Source organism: Cupressus sempervirens, chromosome 1 (assembly GCF_028749045.1).
Source record: "Cupressus sempervirens isolate cs-2001-9-10 chromosome 1, ASM2874904v1, whole genome shotgun sequence".
Lineage (NCBI taxonomy): Eukaryota > Viridiplantae > Streptophyta > Pinopsida > Cupressales > Cupressaceae > Cupressus > Cupressus sempervirens.
Genome location: NC_143118.1, coordinates 745,691,988 through 745,713,476, shown reverse-complemented (window position 1 = coordinate 745,713,476; position 21,489 = coordinate 745,691,988).

Genomic DNA, 21,489 nt, shown 5'->3' with positions numbered 1-21,489 from the left:
TTAAGAAAGCAGTTCCTGATGTTTGTTTGCTAGATTGCATCTAAGATGCAGTAAGAAGATGCATAGTTAGGTAGTGACAGAGGAAAGTCAGCTGATGACGTTAGAGAGTGCACAAGTCTTAGTATCGCACGTATAAAGTTCTGTATAGACTGTGAGTCGACAATGCTATGGTAATTGTAATTAATCAATTATCTTATTTTAATTAGTTGGAAAAGCCTTGAGGCTAACCCAAGGAATTATTATGAAGATATAGTATAAAGGAAAGTGTTTTCCTTCATTGGAAAATATATAGAGTGTGTTCAAGTGTTCTGATTGTTGCAAGAAGTGCAAAGTGCAAAAAAGAGCAAAGTGCTCACTGAATGCATATAAGTGATCCAAGGGATTATCAGATGTGTAGTTTGTGATCTGGTTACAAGATCTAAAGGAGTAGAAGTCTGGTTGACAGGACAGCAACAAAGGAAGGAAGTAAAATTCAATTCTATTATTCTACAAGGAATAATACAGAGATCATTTGGACAGTGGGTTCATTGGTCTTATCCTCGAAGTTGTTTGGGCAATGGGTCCAGTTGTCCTCCACAACTCCTAATAGGGTTGGAATCTTCTAACAAGGATTCAAAGTCTCCTAATAGGGACTCATATGTATTGAATATTATAACAGACTTCTAACAGGGTTTATCCTCTAAGAAGGAATATTTATATTAGTACATCATCTTGTGAGTATCGTCCTTGTCGAGGTTTTCCCTCTAATCAAAGGTTTCCTTAGTTAACATATCTGGTGCTATTGTGTATGAATATCTTGTTGTGGTTACATTACTCATATGGTTAAGATTGTTTAAAGTTGTTATTGATAATATTAATTGTATAATTGATTCAACACCCCCCCCCACCTCTCAGTTATATCAATGGACTATATATTCTAACAATTGGTATCAGAGCATCAGGTCCTTGAAGGATAAGCTCAACAACTTTGGGAGATTGATGGTGAATCTTTTTAGAAAGGATAGTTCTAGATTTGATGGGGCTAATTATGATAGTTGGAAGGAGAAGATGAAGACTCATCTATTGTGCATGGGTCTAGGATATTGGACAAAAAGTCAAAAGACAATCATTAAAGAAGAAAACCTTGAAGGTTACCCTGAAGAAGAGAGAGAGAGAGAGAGAGAGAGAGAGAGAGAGAGAGAGAGAGAGAGAGAGAGAGAGAGAGAGAGAGAGAGAGAGAGAGATTCATGTGTAATTTGAGAGCAAGAGAAGCCCTACTGATAGCTCTTCCAAAGAATGAATATAGTCAGGTAAATTCATTTTCAACATCTCATGAAATTTGGAAAGCATTATAATCTACTTTTGAAGCTAATGATCATGCAAAGAGAATGAGAGTACAGAATTGGATATGTGCATTTCAAGGTGCTAGAATGTTGGAAGATGAATCTGTAAGAAGGCATGTTTGCAAAATATCATAAATGGTTTCAAGAATTCAATCTCATGGCAGAACCAAAGAAGATGATAAGATCTTGAAAATTTTGACATTGCCATTCAAGCCTATAGCTCAGATGATTCAGCTAGTAATGCCCTACACTAAGGATTTCACTAAGGAAACATTGGTTGGAAGATTAGAATTAGCAGAAGCAGATCTTAGACAGTCTAGAGAACTTGCAAGAGTTGAAACAACCTTTAGTGCCCTGAACATTCAACCTAATTTGACAAGAAGTGCAAGCATTCATGAAGATTTTACTAGCAGCAATAGAGCTAATGAAGACAAGAAGATTGAGGAAGGAATAGCCCTTCTGGTGAGAAGAGAAAAAGATGGTAATAAAACTTTTAAATGTTGGACTTGTAATGAATTTGGTCATTATGCATCTAAATGTCCTAAAAGAGAAAAGAAGTATAAGGGAAGGTTTAACCCTAGAAGAGATAGAGATAGAAATTTTTTGTATGCAAATGAAGATGAAGAATCTGATGAGAAAAGTCAACATGAAAGTGATGATTGTATCACCTAATCTAGTAGTGTAATATTGAATACTAACTATTAAAGCATTCACAAAACTAAATAAGTTAACACTTATGATAGGACAAGGTTATCACCAAAAGGAAGGCAAACCAAGAATGGTAAGCTCCTTGGGCATAACCTATGATGACAAAGCTATGTCCCTGATGGGATAAGGGATGTATGCTCACAATGTGCTCAAGCTTCCAATAGGTGGAGATTTTTACCAGGTGTGTAGATGGGTGAAGGTTTCAACAATGGAGGTGTGAATGTATTTCAACATGGTGATGGTGCAAAATGGCTATGATGTAGTAGTCAGTCGGGCATTATAAATTTGCATAAAAGTGGATTGATAGATTGTGAGAGGGAGGGACTTTATTTATAGGCCAAAGGGTAGTGAGATAGAGGGTTAAGATGCAAGGATGGAAGAATGGTGAGGGAAGGCTAGGATGTTTTGAAAGGGAAGCACATGGATTGTGCTTGTTTGGAGCCAAAAGAGGAGTGAAACTTTTCACAAGGAGGATGAGTGTGAGGGGATGGGATAAGAGTTGGTCAAAGGGAGTAATGAGGGAGGATGAGTGTGTATGAGGGATGTAAGAGAAATTAATGGCATGTAAAAGCAATTAATGCTCTTGGATAGGGATGGAAGAGGATAAGGGAGACTTGTTGACCTTGGCTTGGGTTAGCAAGTCTTAACCCTTGCTTAAAGTTGTGCACATGTTTAGGAGGGGGATTAGACTTAGCTTAGGAAGGGGGTCAAGGGGCAAGTGACTTAGCTTTGATGGGATGGGTTAGTTAGGTGGCTAAGTGAGGTTAGTATGGGTGAATGGGTTGGATTAGGGGCAAAGGTTGGTTTAGGGATGTTTTAAGGGTTTGGATGGTTTATTAAATTATTTATTTAATAAAATGGGGGATGTGGAATTAAATTAAATAGGTTTGAGGATTTATTTAATTTAATAGAGGAATAGGGATTTAATTGATAATTTGGTTTTGGATTATCATTTGATTTTACCAATTGGACTATAGTTAATTCAATTAATTAATTAAATAGGGGATGATGATCAATTAATTAAATAATAAATATTTAATCAATAATGTCCTAAGAGATGACTAAATATGACTACCTAATGATATAATCAAATTTAGGTGTCTACATTTTGCCCTCTTTGACATAGTGTTGGAACAACACTATTTCAAAGAAGTTTGAATATCGACAATGCAAAAAAGACTTTTTGAAGCAATGTGATTGCCCTAGTTTCAAGTAGAAGAGGAGAGAATGGACTATGTGATGCCCCCTCAAGAAGGTGGCAGGGAGAGAAGGTGAGGCCCAACAACTTCTTGAAAAGTATGAGAATCTGAGGCAAGTAGGAGGACTGAGAGTAGCTAAGAGAGGGGGTTTAAGGAAGTTCATACTCTCACTATGGGAGAATGATACAAAGGAAAACCTTGTGCACAAGGATAACCGAGGGTTAAGAACACTGGTTGATAGGGGGAGGGTGATTGGTTGCTTGAAATTAAACCCAAGGAAGTGATTTAGAAGATGGCAGGGTTGGGGAGATTATGATTCTAGGATTATGATTGGTGATGACTAAGATTATGATTGATGTAAGAGTGATGATTATGATTTATTCAGGAGCTATGATTATGATTGATGCAGGAGGTGTGATTATGATTGATTCAAGAGCTATGATTATGATTGATGCAGGATTGGATACTATATGATTGATAGATTGGTTGGATCATGATGGTAGGATTGATTGGATGGGATGCTTTGATAGGATGTGATGTTTTGAAAGGATGGGATGCTTGGATAGGATGGGATGTGTGAAGGAATCCATTGAAGCTTGAGCGTGGGGGTGTTCCAAAGGGGAGCACCACCATATAGTTGAGCACTTATTTTAATATAGGAATATTGGAGATATGCCAAGGTTACTATGAACATCAAGGCCTTTATACCAATATTACATAGGACTAACGTAAAACAAACACACAAGGATTGCCCCAACATCACACATGAATCCTAGAAAATTCAGAGTGGAAACGAGACTGGGTAACCCACAAGCAAACGATATTTCCCAAGTGCACCATGTAACCACAAGTAATCACATGTTTTTAATATGCAAGGGTCATATCTAACTAACTCACAAGAAGAAGAAAAAAATGATGAAAGCGACTTGATCAAAACCTTGCCCTCAAATTGCCCCATTCATAGCACACCATGATATAAAAGAGTGTGGTGACCTTGAGGAGGGAAAAACCCAAATCGCTTGGAAGAGATGCTTTAAGAACCAAACTTGAAATCCTGAAAAAAAAATTTGAAAGAAAATGTGAATCCATGAAAAACTAACCTTTTGCCAAAGAGATTGGTAGAACTGGATATTGACAGACCAAGATCACATGAGAGGAATGATGCATCCTACAAGGATCTATTGGTAATATCGAGGACTAGGATGAGTTGGGTAATCAAAACATTTTAGGACAATATTTTGATGACAAGGGATCTCATGTGAGGATTCGCTAGAGCACCTAACCAAGAGAATTGCAATTTGTGATCAAGCACGAACGAACATGAAGAGATGAGAGATATACAATGGTACTAAGCAAAGGAATGATGTGTAACAAATAGACAGTTGACAAATCAAAGTATGTACAAGGGATTACTGTACAAAAGCTCAGCATGAAAGGATAGCGGCAAGAAAGAGAAAGATGAGAAGATAGTGGATGAAAGGTTTGGGATAAGAAGATTAGTGGATAAAAATCTTGGGATTAGAAAATAGTGGATGAAAAGCTCAAGATAAAAAGATAGCGGGTGGATAGGGTGATGTGGATAAGGGAATGATATACCTGAAGACAAGGCATGAGAAGGATGCATCCCAATGATGATGACTAGGGTATGACCAAAGCTTGCAACAAGGCTAGGAAAAAGAGTAGGAAGGGGATTGGATGAGTCAAAAGATGTGCAATGGGATGGTGCAGTGGATGGTAGACTTCTAGGAGTAATAGGATATGAATGGATGACATTGGGGTAGATGGGGATAGCCTAGAGGTAGATATCAATGACAAGGGATTTACCAGGCGATGGAAAGATTGAGAGATGGTGAAAAGTGCAAGAATAGAAGAAAAGGGTACGATTAGTAGAAGGTATAGGTAGAGGAATGCAAAAAAAGCAAAGGATTGGGAGACGAATGGTTTTAGGGATGACAAGATGAAAATGGGGCTAGAATAGGGGAATAGAAGGATGGACACGACATAGTCTCCAAGGAAAATAGTGCCCCCAGTTATCATATGGTATTCAAGAGGAGGTTTTATGAGGGATGTGATAGGATGGAAGATTGGTCAACAAGAGGATGAGGGAGATAGACAGAAGCAAGGAGGATTTTTTATTAGGGGTGTGCTAAGATAGAGGGTTGGATGATGAGAGGAGAATGAGGTAGAGGGAAGCTAGGAGAGGAAGGGTGAATGAGGGAGGGAAGATAGGGGATAATTATGTTTGGTGGATGAGGATGATGGAGGTCTTATATGGATGAAAGAATGGGTCGATAAAGGATAGGTGAATACAAACTTTGATGGGAAATGGATGTTAAAAGGATGACCAAAAGCATGTATCTGGTGATGGACTTTATTTTTATCAAGATCTGAAGGAGGATGGTGGGTGAAATGGATGGGATGTGGTTAGTATGGTGGGATGAGATGGGTATGGTGGGTGATGGAACATGCCCCCAAGTATATAGAGTATTTGGATAAAGGGATTACACATGACGCTTGTTTGCCAAGTTTTCATCATGGGACTTGTCCAAGGTGCTTGAATTGCCAAGTTTTCACTAGTAGACTTCTTCTTTTTTTTCGATGCATGCTTACTCATAGATGTTGGTAGGATGGGGAGAAAAAGATGGGATTACAGGAGTGGAATGGTGGGTGGGAGTTGGAAAATAAGGGATGGAAAGACATAAGACTTGTGTGTAAATGGATGAGGAAAATGGAAAGATCATCATTGGCACACACCTAGAGAGGTGATGAAGTAGTGGAAAAGATGGTATTGAATGAGGTTAAGGAGAAAATGGAGGAAGAGAAATATAAGGACTATAAGTAGAGTTGGAAGATGGAGGATGGGGAATTTAGGATAAGAAGCACATGGACTAAGAGTGGATTGGGGGGATGAAGGATGTTTATATGGAGATTTGGATAAAGTATGAATGGATGAGGCTTTTTGAGTAGCATGAATGGATGCCAATTGAGATTTTTCTTTGAGATGCAGATCTTTTATGAGCATCCTGGGTATCCACATGATTTTTGACTTTTACAGCTTGGGCCTTTTTGGCCTCGTGACTTTTGCTTTGATTTGGATAAAATGCTTCTCTTCGAGAACATGTATTTTAGAAGGGAAATGTCAAAACTTTGATTCTTGTGGAGTTTTGGATTTATGATTTTTTATTTTGGCATCCAATATGCTTTTATTAGCCATGGTATGGGAACAAGAGCATGGATGACATGGAGTGATTATGGATGGAGTGATAGGGTTTCAAGGTTGGAAGAGATTCAAGGATGAGTGCCTTTGATGATCTAGCTTGTGGATTTGAGGGGATGGAATGATGGATTGGAATATAGGATATGGATGCATATAATTTCCCAAAATGGATGGAGGGAATGAAGGAAATGGGGAAGGGGTAGGTCCCAAAATAGATGGAGGAGATAAAGATTCATATTAGGTATATAAGGACCCAAAATGGATGGAAAGGGTGGGGGATTTAGATAAGGGATATATGGACCCAAAATGGAGGGTTAGAAATAAGTAGTAGGATAAGGGCCCAAAATAGATGTGGAATAAGATGGATGGGAACTCTGGGGTGGAGATGGAAGGACTTGTGACCATGCAGGGATAAAGGGGATACCAACATCTAGAGATACACTTTTATTTCTTTCTTCAATAAGATGCCCATTATTTGGAACACAAGATGTGAGCCCATTACTAGCTGAAGGAGTCAAAGCGTTGGATATGATAGTTAGATCCTCTTCTATGAATCTATCATCATGGATTATAGGGTATGTATGATCATGAAGTAGAGGGGATGGAAGGATAGGATCTTGATCTGGATGGGTTGATGGGAAGGGATCTTGAGATGGAGTAGGTATGATGGTAGGATTTGGATATGGAGGGGATGGTGATTGGTCTTTGGATGGAGTGAAGGGTAAGATTAGATCATGTAGGGGAATAAGTGGGATGGTGGGATCTTCTTTTGTGCCATGGGAGTTTTCAACATGCTTTTGGTCAAGATCTGAACAAGAATGGATGGGGGTGGATGGTATGATAGGAAAAGTATGGATGGTTTTGTTAAGTAAAGTTGGATGGATGAGTAGGAGGTTCTTTAATGGGGATGAGCTGGAGGGGAAGGGACTCATGAGGTTCATTATATGAGATTTGGTTAATGTGAGGAGAAGGATATGTGGATGGGATTCAAAGGGATTTGATGAATGGTTAGTAGGAGATGGAAGGGGTTTGATAAGTGGGGTGGATGAGATAGGGATGGTAGCAATATGATGATTTAAGAGGAGTGATGGGTGTGGGAGATGGATTTGCTTTGGGATTCCTTGTAAAATTCCATGGAGACAAGTGTGTGGGATTGGGAAGGGTAAGAGGATTAGGGTGATGCCTTGCATGACTAGGATTGGTTGGAGGATTTGGAAAGTGGTTTGGAGGATATTGGGATGGTGGATTTGGACTAGGGATGTAACTACTAGAATTGTTCTAGAATGGTGGAGACCGGGATATGAAGGTGGAGGAAGATGGAGATATGACTGATGTATAAGAGGAATATGCAGGCACAATATAGGAAGGAGGTAAGGATGAGGATAATGATAGATTTCCCTTGTCAAAGGCTACTAGTGGGTATGCATGGAGGAATGGTGGAGCAATTTGGAGGAATGATTGGATTTTGGAGGATGTTGGGAGTAATATCTCTAAGGCTTTCAATATACCCATCATAGTCGATAAGATCTTCATCATCATTAGAATAGGATGGAGTGGGAGAAAGGGTGGGATGACCAAACACATCATAATAGGATTGTGGCATTATGCTTTGGGGGTGAAGGATGAATACAGAGAAATACAAAAATGTACATTAGGATAAGTTAGTAAGCTTAGATTTGGATTTGGATTTGGATTAATCTCATGATAGAAGGAAAGATTGACTCTAGAAGATATGGAAATGGGGTAGGGAATGACTAAGAAGACTTTAGCTATCTCCGGATAAGGAAGACTTGATGGAAGACTAGAATGATATAGGGAAGGATGTGATTAGGATGACAATGTTGTGGAAGTTTTGGATGAATCTCTGATGAAGCAATGACTACACTAAGTATGGCTTTCATTTGGGTTGAATGATTTACCATTGGATAAAAGCGAAGCAAATTGAACTCAGAGTTGTTGTGGATGGACTTGTTAACAATAATCTCAAAACACATATAAGTGATCTCTTTAGCTAACAACACTCAAGCACATCAAACACATTAATAACCCTATAAGGTTTTACTAGGATATACAAGCTCAGCTAGGGGTGTCCTCAATATACGCAAGGTATGTGAGGCCCAAATCTGTAGATGAAAGAAAGCAATGTCACACAGTCGATAGGAGACGGTAACCCAAATCTCCACCTTCACTTCCTAGAGGTATAAAGTTCTTTGGGGCTTAACCAAGAGTGATAAGATTATGCTTCCAAGAGAGGTGTCTTTCGATTTACCTCTCGATATTTAAACTCTTCTAGAATGCTAGAGTTGAGGTCATCCCAAGAAGTGATGAAATGCCCAAGTAGGCTTCCTAAAAAGTGTAAAATAAGACCACATAAGTGATCTTGGGTTTAAAAGGCACTTGTTTGTTCCCAACTGATGATTTTGATTTTGTAAGCTACAATTGAATATACTTGTGTTTATGGCATACAAGGTTCTTTCCAACTTGACAGTATCGTCAACATCATGAAAATTGAGAGTTCGTCAACATAAGAAATTTGAGTGTTGTCAAAATGAGAAATGCAATAAGGAATGAGTTAAGGAGTCAATTCATTTATACATTTAAGATTGAGTGATTTCTTTTTAAGCCCCAAAGTTGAAGTGTAAGATAGAGCAATAGTTGTTTGATCCTTGGCATTCAAGATTGTGTTTGTTGTTTTAATCATGCATTCTAATGAAAAGTTTGATTTTAGTCCATGGAACTCAAGATTGATTTTAGCAACATTCATTCAATGAAAAGTTCTTAAACATTTAAGTTCATTCTAATAAAAACTTGCAAAAAACATGTTTAGGTTTTTAAGATGCTCCAATCTGTAATGCTACAAAAAATCAATTTGATTAGTCACCCAAAAATCCCCAAAATCAAAGCTTAACTATGGGAAAAATTTAAATTTTTTTGTACTTTTTATAGGCGTAAAAATTCTTAGAATTACCCCTATCCTACATAACCACCAAAAGTCAAAATTTGATTTATACTTTAAAAAAAAAAAAAAAACAATGATCCCACGAATGCACTCAAATAGTGCAGGATCGTGGTGTAGGGAATTGATGAAACCGTAGAAAAATGGGTCGCGGGAAGAAAGTAATAGAGTGATCTTGCAGGTTTAGGGAATGCATTCCTGCTAGTAAGTTTATTTGTGGGATTGAGGGTGAAAGGATAAAACTGATTTTTTGTGCTCAGATATCTTGGTCAAGCATTCTCTTAGGTTTTACAGAGATTCTGATAGTAAAAACTCATGTTCCCGTGGGAGGATTGGTCAACGGGATTGATGGGGGTGTTTTTAGTTGCATGTGGCAATGGGGTTTGGAGAAGAGAGCAATCTTACCTTCATGAGGACACATTCTTATGGGTTTAGGCCGTGATCCAGAGGCCACGGGTTCACAATTTCATGGTTGTAGGATCTCAAACCAAGGGTGCTAAAATGTTGGTTAAACTAGATTTTGATTTTATGATCGGGAGCATGATTCTTGGCAAGGGACTTTGGTGCTTGCAAAAAATGTCAAAAGACCACTTGCGTATGTAAACAAACACAAAACGTCAGTTTGATTAGTTTAGACATTATCAAGAAAGAGTGTGATTAGAGTGACCTGAATGCGGGGTCCCATCAAGCGTACCAAAATGTATCACTTAATATAGTAGTGTAATATTGAATACTAACTATTAAAGCATTCATAAAACTAAATAAGTTAACACTTATGATAGGACAAGGTTATACCAAAAGGAAGACAGACCAAGAATGGTAAGCTCCTTGGGCATAACCTATGATGATGAAGCTATGTCCCTAATGGGATGAGGGATGTATGCTCACAATGTGCTCAAGCTTCCAATGGATGGGGATTTTTACCAAGTGTGTAGATGGGTGAAGGTTTCAACAATGGAGGTATGAATGTATTTCAACATGGTGATGGTGCAAAGTGGCTATGATGTAGTAGTCAATGGAGCATTATAAATTTGCATAAAAGTGGATTGATAGATTGGGAGAGGGAGGGGCTTTATTTATAGGCCAAAGGGTAGAGAGATGGAGGGTTAGGATGCAAGCATGGAAGAATGGTGAGGGAAGGCTAGGATCCTTTGGAATGGAAGCACATGGATTGTGCTTGTTTGGAGCCAATAGAGGAGTGACACTTGTCACAAGGAGGATGAGTGTGAGAGGATGGGATAAGGCTTGGTCAAAGGGAGTAACGAGGAAGGATGAGTGTGTAAGAGGGATGTAAGAGAAATTAATAGCATGTAAGAGCCATTAATGCTCTTGGATAAGGATGGAAAAGGATAAGGGTGACTTGTTGACCTTGGCTTGGGTTAGCAAGTCTTAATCCTTGCTTAAAGTTGTGCACATGTTTAGGAGGGGGATTAGACTTAGCTTAGGAAGGGGGTTAGGGGTCAAGTGGCTTAGCTTTGATGGGACGGGTTAGTTAGGTGGCTAAGTGAGGTTAGTATGGGTGAATGGGTTGGGTTAAGGGTGAAGGTTGGTTTAGGGATGTTTTAAGGGTTTGGATGGTTTATTAAATGATTTATTTAATAAAATGGGGGATGTGGGATTAAATTAAATAAGTTTGAGGATTTATTTAATTTAATATTTAATCTAATAGAAGAATAGGGATTTAATTGATAATTTGATTTTGGGTTATCATTTGATTTTATCAATTAAACTATAGTTAATTAAATTAATTAATTAACTAGGGGATGATGATTAATTAATTAAATAATAAATATTTAATAAATAATTTCCTAAGAGATGACTAAATATGATTACCTAATGATGTAATTAGATTTATGTGTCTACAATGATGAATTAGGATTTGTGGCTATCAAGGAAGATGATCTTGATAGAGAAATTAGAGAAGAAAGGGCTCTAGTTACTCAAGTTGAAAAGAAGTCTAATTGGATAACTGATAGTAGTTGTTCACATCGCATGACTAGTGAAATGAATAATTTTGTTAAGTTCAAGAATCATGATGGAGGAATTGTTAGAGTTGGTAACAATGCGACCTGTCATATAATAGGAATTGGATCCATAATTCCTGATGGTAAAACTAACATTGGTGATGTTTATTTTGTTGATGATTTCACTAGAATGTTGTGGTAACATTTCTTAAAGAGAAATATGAAGCTTTTGAGAAGTTTAAGATATTTAAGAATATAATTGAGAATGAATATAGCATTAAGATTAAGTGTTTGAGATCTGATAGAGGAGGATAATTCACCTCTCGAGAATTTAACATATTTTGTGAAGAAAATGAAATCAAAAGACAACTATCTACACCTAGAACACTTGAGCAAAATGAGATTGCTCAGAGAAGAAATAAATCTATAACAGAAGTAGCTAGAGCAATGTTATCTGAGAATGATGTTTCTAAGACATTTTGGAGAGAAGCAATATATACTCTAAATAGAGTACAGATCGAAAAAGGTATGGACAAGACACCTTATGAAATATGATTTAGATATTCACCATCAGTCAAATACTTTAGGATATTGTAAATGTTATATTAAGAGAGACGACGACATTGGTAAGTTTGATCCAAGAAGCAATGAAGGTATGTTTCTGTGGTATTCATTGAAAAGTGAGACTTATAGATGTTTCAACTATAGAACTAAGGCAATAGTCGAAAGCACAAATATAAGGATTGATGAGAAGCTTGGAACCAAAGAAAAGATGATAAGTTATAATTTAGAGGATGAAGAAGATAGCTCTGGAATTGTTAGACAAAATGTTAAAGTTTTGTTTAAGACTAACAATGACTTGCAAAATGATGTGCTAACATTTGAGCATAAAGGAGAACAAAGTTCTGAACCTAAAGCAAAGATAAGAGTTGAGATGTCAACTCATACCCCTAACAAGAATTTGACAAGGAATCACCCTCCTGAGTAGATAATAGGAAGTAAAGACAAAGGCATAATGACAAGGAATAAAGTAAATGAGGAGATATGCTTGATATCTCAAGTTGAACCAAAGTGCGCAAAAGAAGCAGTCAGAGACAATCATTGGATCCATGTAATGAAGGAAGAAATTGATTAGATAATAAATAATGATAAATGGGAATTGGTTCCTAAACCAAAAGACAAGAATGTGATAGGAACTAAATGGGTTTTCAAAAATAAGATGAACGAGCAAGGAGAAGTTGTGAGAAACAATGTCAGACTTGTTTGTAAAGGTTATTCACAACAACAAGGCATTGATTATGAGGAAACAAATGCACCTGTAGCAAGAATGGAAGCAATAAGGATGTTCCTAGCTTCTGTAGTGAATAAGAAATTTAAGGTTTATCAGATGGATGTTGAATCAACATTTCTAAATGAAGAATTAGAAGAAGAGGTTTATATTGAGCAGCCTAAAGGATTTATTTTACCAGAAGTTAAAGACATGGTATGTAGATTGAAGAAATCTCTTTATGGTTTAAAGCAAGCACCAAGAACCTAGTATGTGAGGTTGGACAATTATTTGGCAAAGCTTGGATTTGCTAAAGGTACGACAAATAGTAACTTGTATTTGAAAGAAATTGAAGATGGTTCATTAATTATTGTAATATTTGTTGATAACATCTTTTTTGGAGGCAATGATGAAGCTAGTGATAAATTTGTTGAAGAGATGAAGAATGAATTTGAAATGAGCATGATAGGAGAAATGAAGTTTTTCCTAGGATTGCAGATTGTGCAGAATAATGATGACATATTCATTTCAGAAACTAAGTACCTAAAAGATTTGTTGAATAGGTTTGATTATGAAAGTTGTAAACCTATTGGCACACCTATGATAACTGGTCACAAGTTATGTAGCAAAGATGAAACACCTACAGTAGAACAAAAGAAGTATAGATCAATGATTGGAGGTTTGTAGTATCTGACTCAAACCAAACCAAATATAACAAATATAGTTAGGATTGTAGCTAGATTCCAAGCTGATCATAAGGAATATCATTTTGTAGCAGTAAAGAAAATATTTAGATATCTGAAAGGAACATCTAATTATGGAATTTAGTATGACAGATCAAATGATTTCACTTTGTGCGCATATACTAATGTTGATTGGGTAGGCAATATGGATGACAGAAAGAGTACCATTGGTGGAGCATTATTTCTTGGAGGAAGATTAGTTTCTTGGTCAAGCAAGAAGCAAGATTGCATTTCACAAAGCACTATGCAACAAATAATTGTAATCAAGTTATGTGGATGAAGCAAATGTTGAAGGATATCAAAATTGAGATGGAAGAACCTATTATCATTTACTGTGATAACACAAGTACAGTGAGTATGCATAAGAATCATGTATTGCATTCTAAGACAAAGCATATATCTATTAAGTATCATGTGCTGAGAGAGAAAGAATAAAAAAGGAAATCAGATTGGAGTATGAGTATGTAAGTACTAAGGATCATATTGTAGATATCTTTATGAAGCCTTTGCCTAAAGATACTTTTGAGTACTTGAGAGGTATGCTTGGGGTTATACCCCTACCTACTTTTGAATAGATGATGTAGAATGTGCGTCAGTCCAATGGTACAAAGCACTATTATTTGACTGGACTAAATGATGATGCTTCCTATATGGGGGAGTATCTAGTATGTACAGAGTCATTGCGGACTCTTGGTATTTGGTATTAAAAAAATGTCTTTGGACCCTCAAGCTGGTTGATGACTTGGAGTAGCTGATTAGCAATTGGTATGTAACAATTGGTGTTAAGATTGACACCTTTGACATTGATGTCAATGGGGTAGAGATATGCATGAAAAAAATCTCCTAAGGCATGTGGGAGAGCATGTATGAGTGATTTTTTTAAAGAGAGATTTAGAAAGATTCATGTAAGGAAGTAGGAATGTGCATCTAATGTATTGTGAATTGTTTAGTGTGAAGTAAACAATTGATGCCTAAGGAGTATGCACTTGTTGTTTTGAGTTTCTTTTTAGTGTGTGGACAACTGATGCTGGTCTATAACAACAATAGAGCACTGTTTGGTATTCATGGAACTTGGATGATTTTCATCTATGTTGCCATCAATGCCAAAGGGGAAAATTGTTAGCATAAATGTTGATGATACTACATTGGGGGAGTATCTTGAGCATTGGAGTGTATTGATATGTTACATTCATGACTGTGTTTGTCATTGATGTCAACATAGCATGGTTTCTATAAAGAATAGCAGAGTAGTAGGACAAATATCTTAATGATACAGATAGTGGTTTGATCATCTGGTCACGCATAGTTATGGACATATACAACACACTATCGTGATGACATGGTTAAGTGTGCAGAGCTTGAGTCGAAGAAGTACGAAAGTTGTACCTAATTTACAAAGAGCAGTTCAAAGACAGAGTATTGAGGAAATAGTTCTTGATGTTTGTTTGCTACATGACATCTGAGATGTAGTAAGAAGATGTGTAGTTAGGCAGTGATAGAGGATAGTCAGGTGATGATGTTAGAGAGTGTGTAAGTCTTAGTATCACACGTGTAAAGTTTTGTATAGGCTGTGAGCCTAAAATGCCATGGTAATTGTAATTAACTAATTATCTTATTTTAATTAATTAGGAAAGCCTCAAGGTAGGATCAAGGAATTATTATGAAGATATGGTATTAAAAAGAATTTTTCCTTCATTGGAAAATATATAGAGTGTGTTCAAGTGTTGTAATCGTTGCAAGAAGTGTGAAGTGTGAAAATGAGAAAAGTGCTAATTGAATGTGTGTAAGCAATCTAAGGGATTATTGGATGTGTAGTTCGTAATTTGGTTACAAGATCTAAAAGAGCAGAAGTCCAGTTGACAAGACAGAGACAAAGAAAGGAAGTCACAATTTAGTTCTATTATTCTACAAGGAATAATATAGAGATCATTTGGATAGTGGTTCATCGGTCTTATCCTCATCCTCAAATTTGTTTGGGCAATGGGTCCACTTGTCTTCCACAACTCTTAATAGGGTTGACACAACTCCTAATAGGGTTGGAATCTTCTAACAAGGATTCAAAGTCTCCTAACAGGGATTCATATGTACTGAATTTTGTAACATACTCCTAACAAGGTCTATCCTCTAACAAGGAATATTTATATTAGTACATCATCTTGTGGGTATCATCCCCACCGGGGTTTTCCCTCTGATCAAGGGTTTCCCTAGTTAGCATATCTGGTGTTATTGTGTATGAGAATCTTGTTGTGGTTTCAGTTTACATTACTCATATGATTAAGATTGTTTAAAGTTGTTATTGATGATATTAATTGTATAACTGATTCACCCCCCTCTCAGTTATATCAGTGGATTATATATTCTAACATCTCTGTCACCAATCTACACATGTGCATATTGGGCTAACTTAAATGTTGGAGATGGGACCTTCTGTGTGGTGCAATCATAAGTTTCAGAGCCTCACAAAAGCAACATAGTATGGGGAAACATCATAATGGAGACACATGGTAGCATCTTGCAAAATTTTGGGCTTCAAAGTCTTGCAATGACACCGTAGTATGAGGAAATGCCAGAATGGTGACATGTGGCAACATCTCATGCTTTCAGGAAGATGGGCAAATAGCTCCCAAAAACACAAGAGTTGTCAAATCTGCAAGCCAGAGTCAACCCAACCAAGAACAAACCAAGCCAATTTGACAAAAGAAGAAATTGCAGCTTGGTTAAAGAATAAACTGAGTCAACTCAGAATGTTAGCCGCCAACCTTAGTTGGTTGACCCAAAATTAAGAATCCATCCCATTGAAAGTTTCTCTGATTGGATATCAGTGATGAGCTAAATAGGGGGAAAAAATGGCCAATATTTATCTTTATTCATCTAATTGCATTGAATGTGGCTTGTCAGTAGAGGTAAAAATCTAGAAAATACATAAATATTATTACTTTATCTAAGTTTGTGTTGTCAAAAAGGTGAGTGCATCTATCTAGGAATTCTTTATTGTTTGTAGAGATTGAAGGTAAGGCCTCCTTTGAAATCAATTTTACTTTTTGCTACTGACAAAAGAAAAGTGTTATATCTTTCAATATTCTATTAAATGGTTTCAGAGTAAGGTACACATTTAGTTACCACCATGTACATTCAAACAAGTTAACATCTGACTAAATAGTGAAAACAATAAATAAAATAATATTCCTATGCAATAAAATCCCCTTCTGAAATCATTTAGAACAATCACATGATTTTGAATATCGGTGTTCAAGAGTTAGAAATGCATAGATTAGCCAAGCTTTAGGCTTATCCAACTCTTAGAAGGTAAAATCTTTAGTGTTATTGTGTGCGTAAACCCATTCTACATTGTCCATTGCAGGGGCAATAACCACAGTCGTCCGTATTTAGGCAGCTTTATTCTTGTCAGATAAGCATTTTTTTTGTGATAGAATTCCTCTCACTGGTATCCTTCAATTTTTTTTGTGTGGCGTGTGGTCCCAATGTAATTGAGTATCATTTGTGGAAATGTTTTTTTCTCGTCTTTGATGCTTGTCACCCAGTTTCCCTCAAGTATTAGTGTCTTCTATGGTGATCTATATGTAGCCTTTCCTATTCTAGATTCTAATCTTTTTGAAATTAGACCATCTAGTAAAGAACTTTTGCCTTACAATTTCTAGAAAGGCAACATAAAGTGTTACTCTTTTAAAGCAACAATGCAACAAAAAGATGAGACATTTTTTCTCATTCTAAATAGAATCTGTATAGGCAAACAAACACCTAAAGACATACAATATCTAAATGAACATTGCATACAACCAATACCAACTGACCCTACCTTGTCATTCCTTTATTATAGGACATATGATGTAGATGCACATAACAACAAGGTGCTATCAACCATTCCTAGTAACATTATTACATTGAAAACTATCGATGAATATGAGAAAAACTGGAATGTCATTCAACTATATACCCATACGACAACATTTCCTACTAAAGTATACGTCAAGGAAGGAGTTTTCATAGAAATGTACTCATTTAACTATAACACCCAAGATGGTATTGTTAATGACTAATGGTATCTTCAAATCATACACCAAAAACCAAGACAACGACATTGTGTGAATCAAATTCAATGATATAGGCAAACAATTGAAAACAAAATATACTATGGTTACATATTTGAATTGTGGAAATTTGAAGTAAAAAAGTTGTTGCTAGGTTTCAAGATCTTTATATTTCAATAATTACTTGTTTTATTTTCATGTGAACAATGTGGTAAGTAAATGAAAACAATTTATTGTCCACTTATTTTTGGTGGCAGTTTGGTCATATTAATTGCCACTTGTATGCACTATTTAAAGATTTTGAGGCAGAAACAACATATTATAGATCTTTCTAGGTCACTATACATAGGTGCCCCCTCTTTTTGCTCTGGTAGTAAATGCCAACTTCATTCATTTCCAATAGACCTGTCAATTTCAACAAAATGCCAGCATATTCAAATAATTAATCTAACTATTCTTTATTGCTCATTTAGGTTATTACATTAGTATTCACTTCACTATATAATTGGAAAATGTAAACTTGCATTTATCTAGAAGTTGACAAATTTTTAAGTATTCAGTTTAAAAAAAAAACAAGAGTGTAGTTCATGCATATGTGAACTTTGATTTTTATTTATAACCAGTTTATTTTAAATGTAGCAACACAGTTGTTTTAACATTTTATGGCAACTAGTACCTTTTTTTAGCATACCTCAAATTCTTTCAATAATGGAGTTGTTTGGATTCTACTAAGATGCCTGAGATATTTTTTGACATGTCCAAATGTTAACTGTACTAAATTAATACAATGAAAGTATGCATCCAGATCATATTCTTAAATTTTTCTATATGTAATTGTTGACATTAAGGTTAAAGTTTGTTTATTAGTGACTCACACTTAGTCAATTGGTTAAACTGCCACCCAACTTATCTTTTAGTTTGCAATCTTAACCAAGAGCTCTAATTACTACCAAGTAATATAGTTGCTATCAAGTAATATAGTTGTTATTGAATTCTACAGTTGCTACTGAGTTCCAGAATTCAAGCAGTATCTACCAAGTTATTCAATGATAGTGCTAACTGAGCTTCACAGTATTAACTGCATTGCATAGTGTCAACCATGCTCTCTAGTATCTACCAAGCTTGCAATATTAGTAATGAGAATATAGTGTTGAACGAGCCAAGGAGTGTCAACCAAGTGATTCAATTTATACTGAGCTTGCAGTGTTAGTGTTGATTGAGCCAAGGAGGATCAACCAAGTGATTTAGTTTATATACCGAATTTTACAGTGTTCAGTGAGTCACACAAGTGCTAATTGAGTTCAAGCTACTTGGAAGTGATTAGTATGAACCAAGTTTCTACATCTATCAAGTGCATGATGATGTTGAGTGTTTATAATGGTTGTCGAGTATTAGAACATCACCAAGTTTATCTTCTAAACCTGAGTGTCAAAAGTTGGGATGACGTTGTGATCTTGATGGAAACCTATGTTGTAGCCGACTTTGATGAATTGTGATTTGGATTGGTATATATGTAATAAATTATATCATATCCAAATAAGTAAGTATGAAGCAAATATAAAGAGTAGAAGTGTGAATTGAGAAGGCTACAATCAATATAAGGGACAACAAAGATTTATCTATCACAATAAGGTGATCTTTACATTTCAAAGGAATCTCAACCAGAAAATTAGAATTGTAGATCAGAGATTAGCCACTGGCTCATCCTAATAGGTGTATCAATTAAATCCTTTAACAGTGTAGACTTAAAAATCTTTGACAAATCTCTTTACTGAGTGCATACTTTATTGTATGTTTTGTAAATCCTCTAACAAGATGGACCTCATAGTCCTTATAGCTCTTAATAGGGTAGATCATCAGAAGTGATCAATTGTAAGCCTTAACAGACCAACTTTATACTATAGTACTAAAGCTTGTGGGTATTATCCCCACCCCAGTTTTACTTTCTATTTGGAAGGTTTCTAGGTCACCATATCTATGTCAAATTGCTATGAATGTATAATTGCTTTCATTTTTCATGCATGCAATTAGATCAGAATATTAATGAAGGATTAATTGGTGAAATAAATTAAAGGTTTATTGGTTCTTGATTTACCCCTCTGCTCTCAGTAACCTTGTCTATCTAATATTTCGAACAATTGGTATCAGAGCGTTGTGGTTCTCTAAAAAGAAGTTTGGCAGCTTGAGCAAAGATTAGAGGTAATGGATGTATACAGGCTAGATAAGGCTATTGATAATGACAAGTTGATCTTTAATTAGCTATTGGGCAGCTGAAGAAAGCAAAGGAGCAACTCTCTTAATCATTGAAAAGAAGGAAAGATGTTGTAGTACAAATGAATGACAATCTCTACACTAAAGAAAGAATTGAAGATATCTGTCCAGAAAGAAATTGAGATGAAGTTGATGAAGCAATCAAAGACCTATTAGACAAGAATTCCAATCTTTAAGAAGAAGCTAGAAAGCTAAAAAGAGAACAAGAAATCCAGTTAGTAAGATTATGTGAAGTCATGGAAGAAAAAGACAAAGCCAAAGAAGAGATAGAAGAAAAGAACAATGAAATTCAACATCTATCCCTTTAGCAAACAAACTTCATTGATCAACTCACTAATGCTAATGAAGAACTCATGAATCTAAGATCAAAGAATGAAAGAATGTAGAATGATCTAAACACTGAAAAACAAACTAATGAAAGAATGTTGAAATCTCAAGAAAGCATGAATAAGTTGAATGAGAAAAGTCAGCAGAAACACAAAGACAGAGCAGGAATGGGATACGTAAAAAAAGGTGAATCATCGAAGCAAGGAGCTCAAAAGAATCAAAGGCCTACTTACAATCATTATGGTAAGTTAGGTCATACATCAAACAAATGTTGGAGTAATGGTAAAGAAAAATTCAATAGAAAGTGTTATAGCTGCAACAAGCATGGTCATAGAGCAAGTGAATACAAGGAGAAATCTAAGTTTGAAGGTAAATTTCACAATTGCAAGAAATAAGGACACAAATCTTCTAAATGCAAAACCAAGATATTGAATCCAACAAAAAAAATTATAAAAGTTATATTTGGATGGGACTACAACACATGGTGTAGATGCCACTACTGTGGAGAATTTGGGCACATTGGAGCAAATTGTGTGAAACATCACATGAGGAGAAGAGACACTTGTAATACCTCACTTAAAGATCCTTAGAACAAGGATGAAATACAAGCCAAGATAAAAAAACAAAATTTACAAGTATGAGTGCACACAATATCGTCATACATGGATCACAAAGATCACAACGAAAGAGTTAATCACAACCTTGGCAACCAACAAATCTCCAAATGCCACTACCCAAACTGACACAACCAATTGAAGGATGAAAAACCACAACGACAACAAAACCTAAAATCTCTAAACCATAGAAGCAAGGAAACACTAGCGAACCCAAAGCATACTTAAAACACCAAAATGTGTTTCCTAAAAACTAGTGGGGATACCCCTTGTTTTTTGTGCGAGGACAACATATTAACATAATCTTGTGCACGGAAGTGAAAAACTACCCATGAGGAAATGCATCAAAGGGTGTGAGGAAGTACTTGGCCCAACATCCAAAGCACTCCAACACTAATGTGGGGTTTTGTGCAAGGAAGTTCCAAGAGCCATGTGGGAAAACCTAGCACACCATGCAAGCTTTTGCATTCTCACATGAGAATGTACAATTTTGCGTGAGGATACAAAATAACAAGCCAAAAGGCTAAAGATAATAAAACTAAGAAACAAAGTTCCTCCACACTAGGGAGTACTGGATCCACATATCAATGCAAGGAAACTCAATCAAATAATTGAAAGATGGAAGCTAAATCTAACCATCTAACAAAGCAATGAAGGGAAATAACTGAAAGAAACATTGTAGTGTACAGAAGCAACATCACAATGAAATGAAACAACAAACTAAGTGTGTGGTTCCTCCCAACCATAATAGCATCATGAAACCTCGAAAGTTCTAGCCATCCCCCATGCATAACATCCCAAATTGTCAACTAGATAGTCAAAGCTATCTTATAAGGACGTCACTATTAAAGT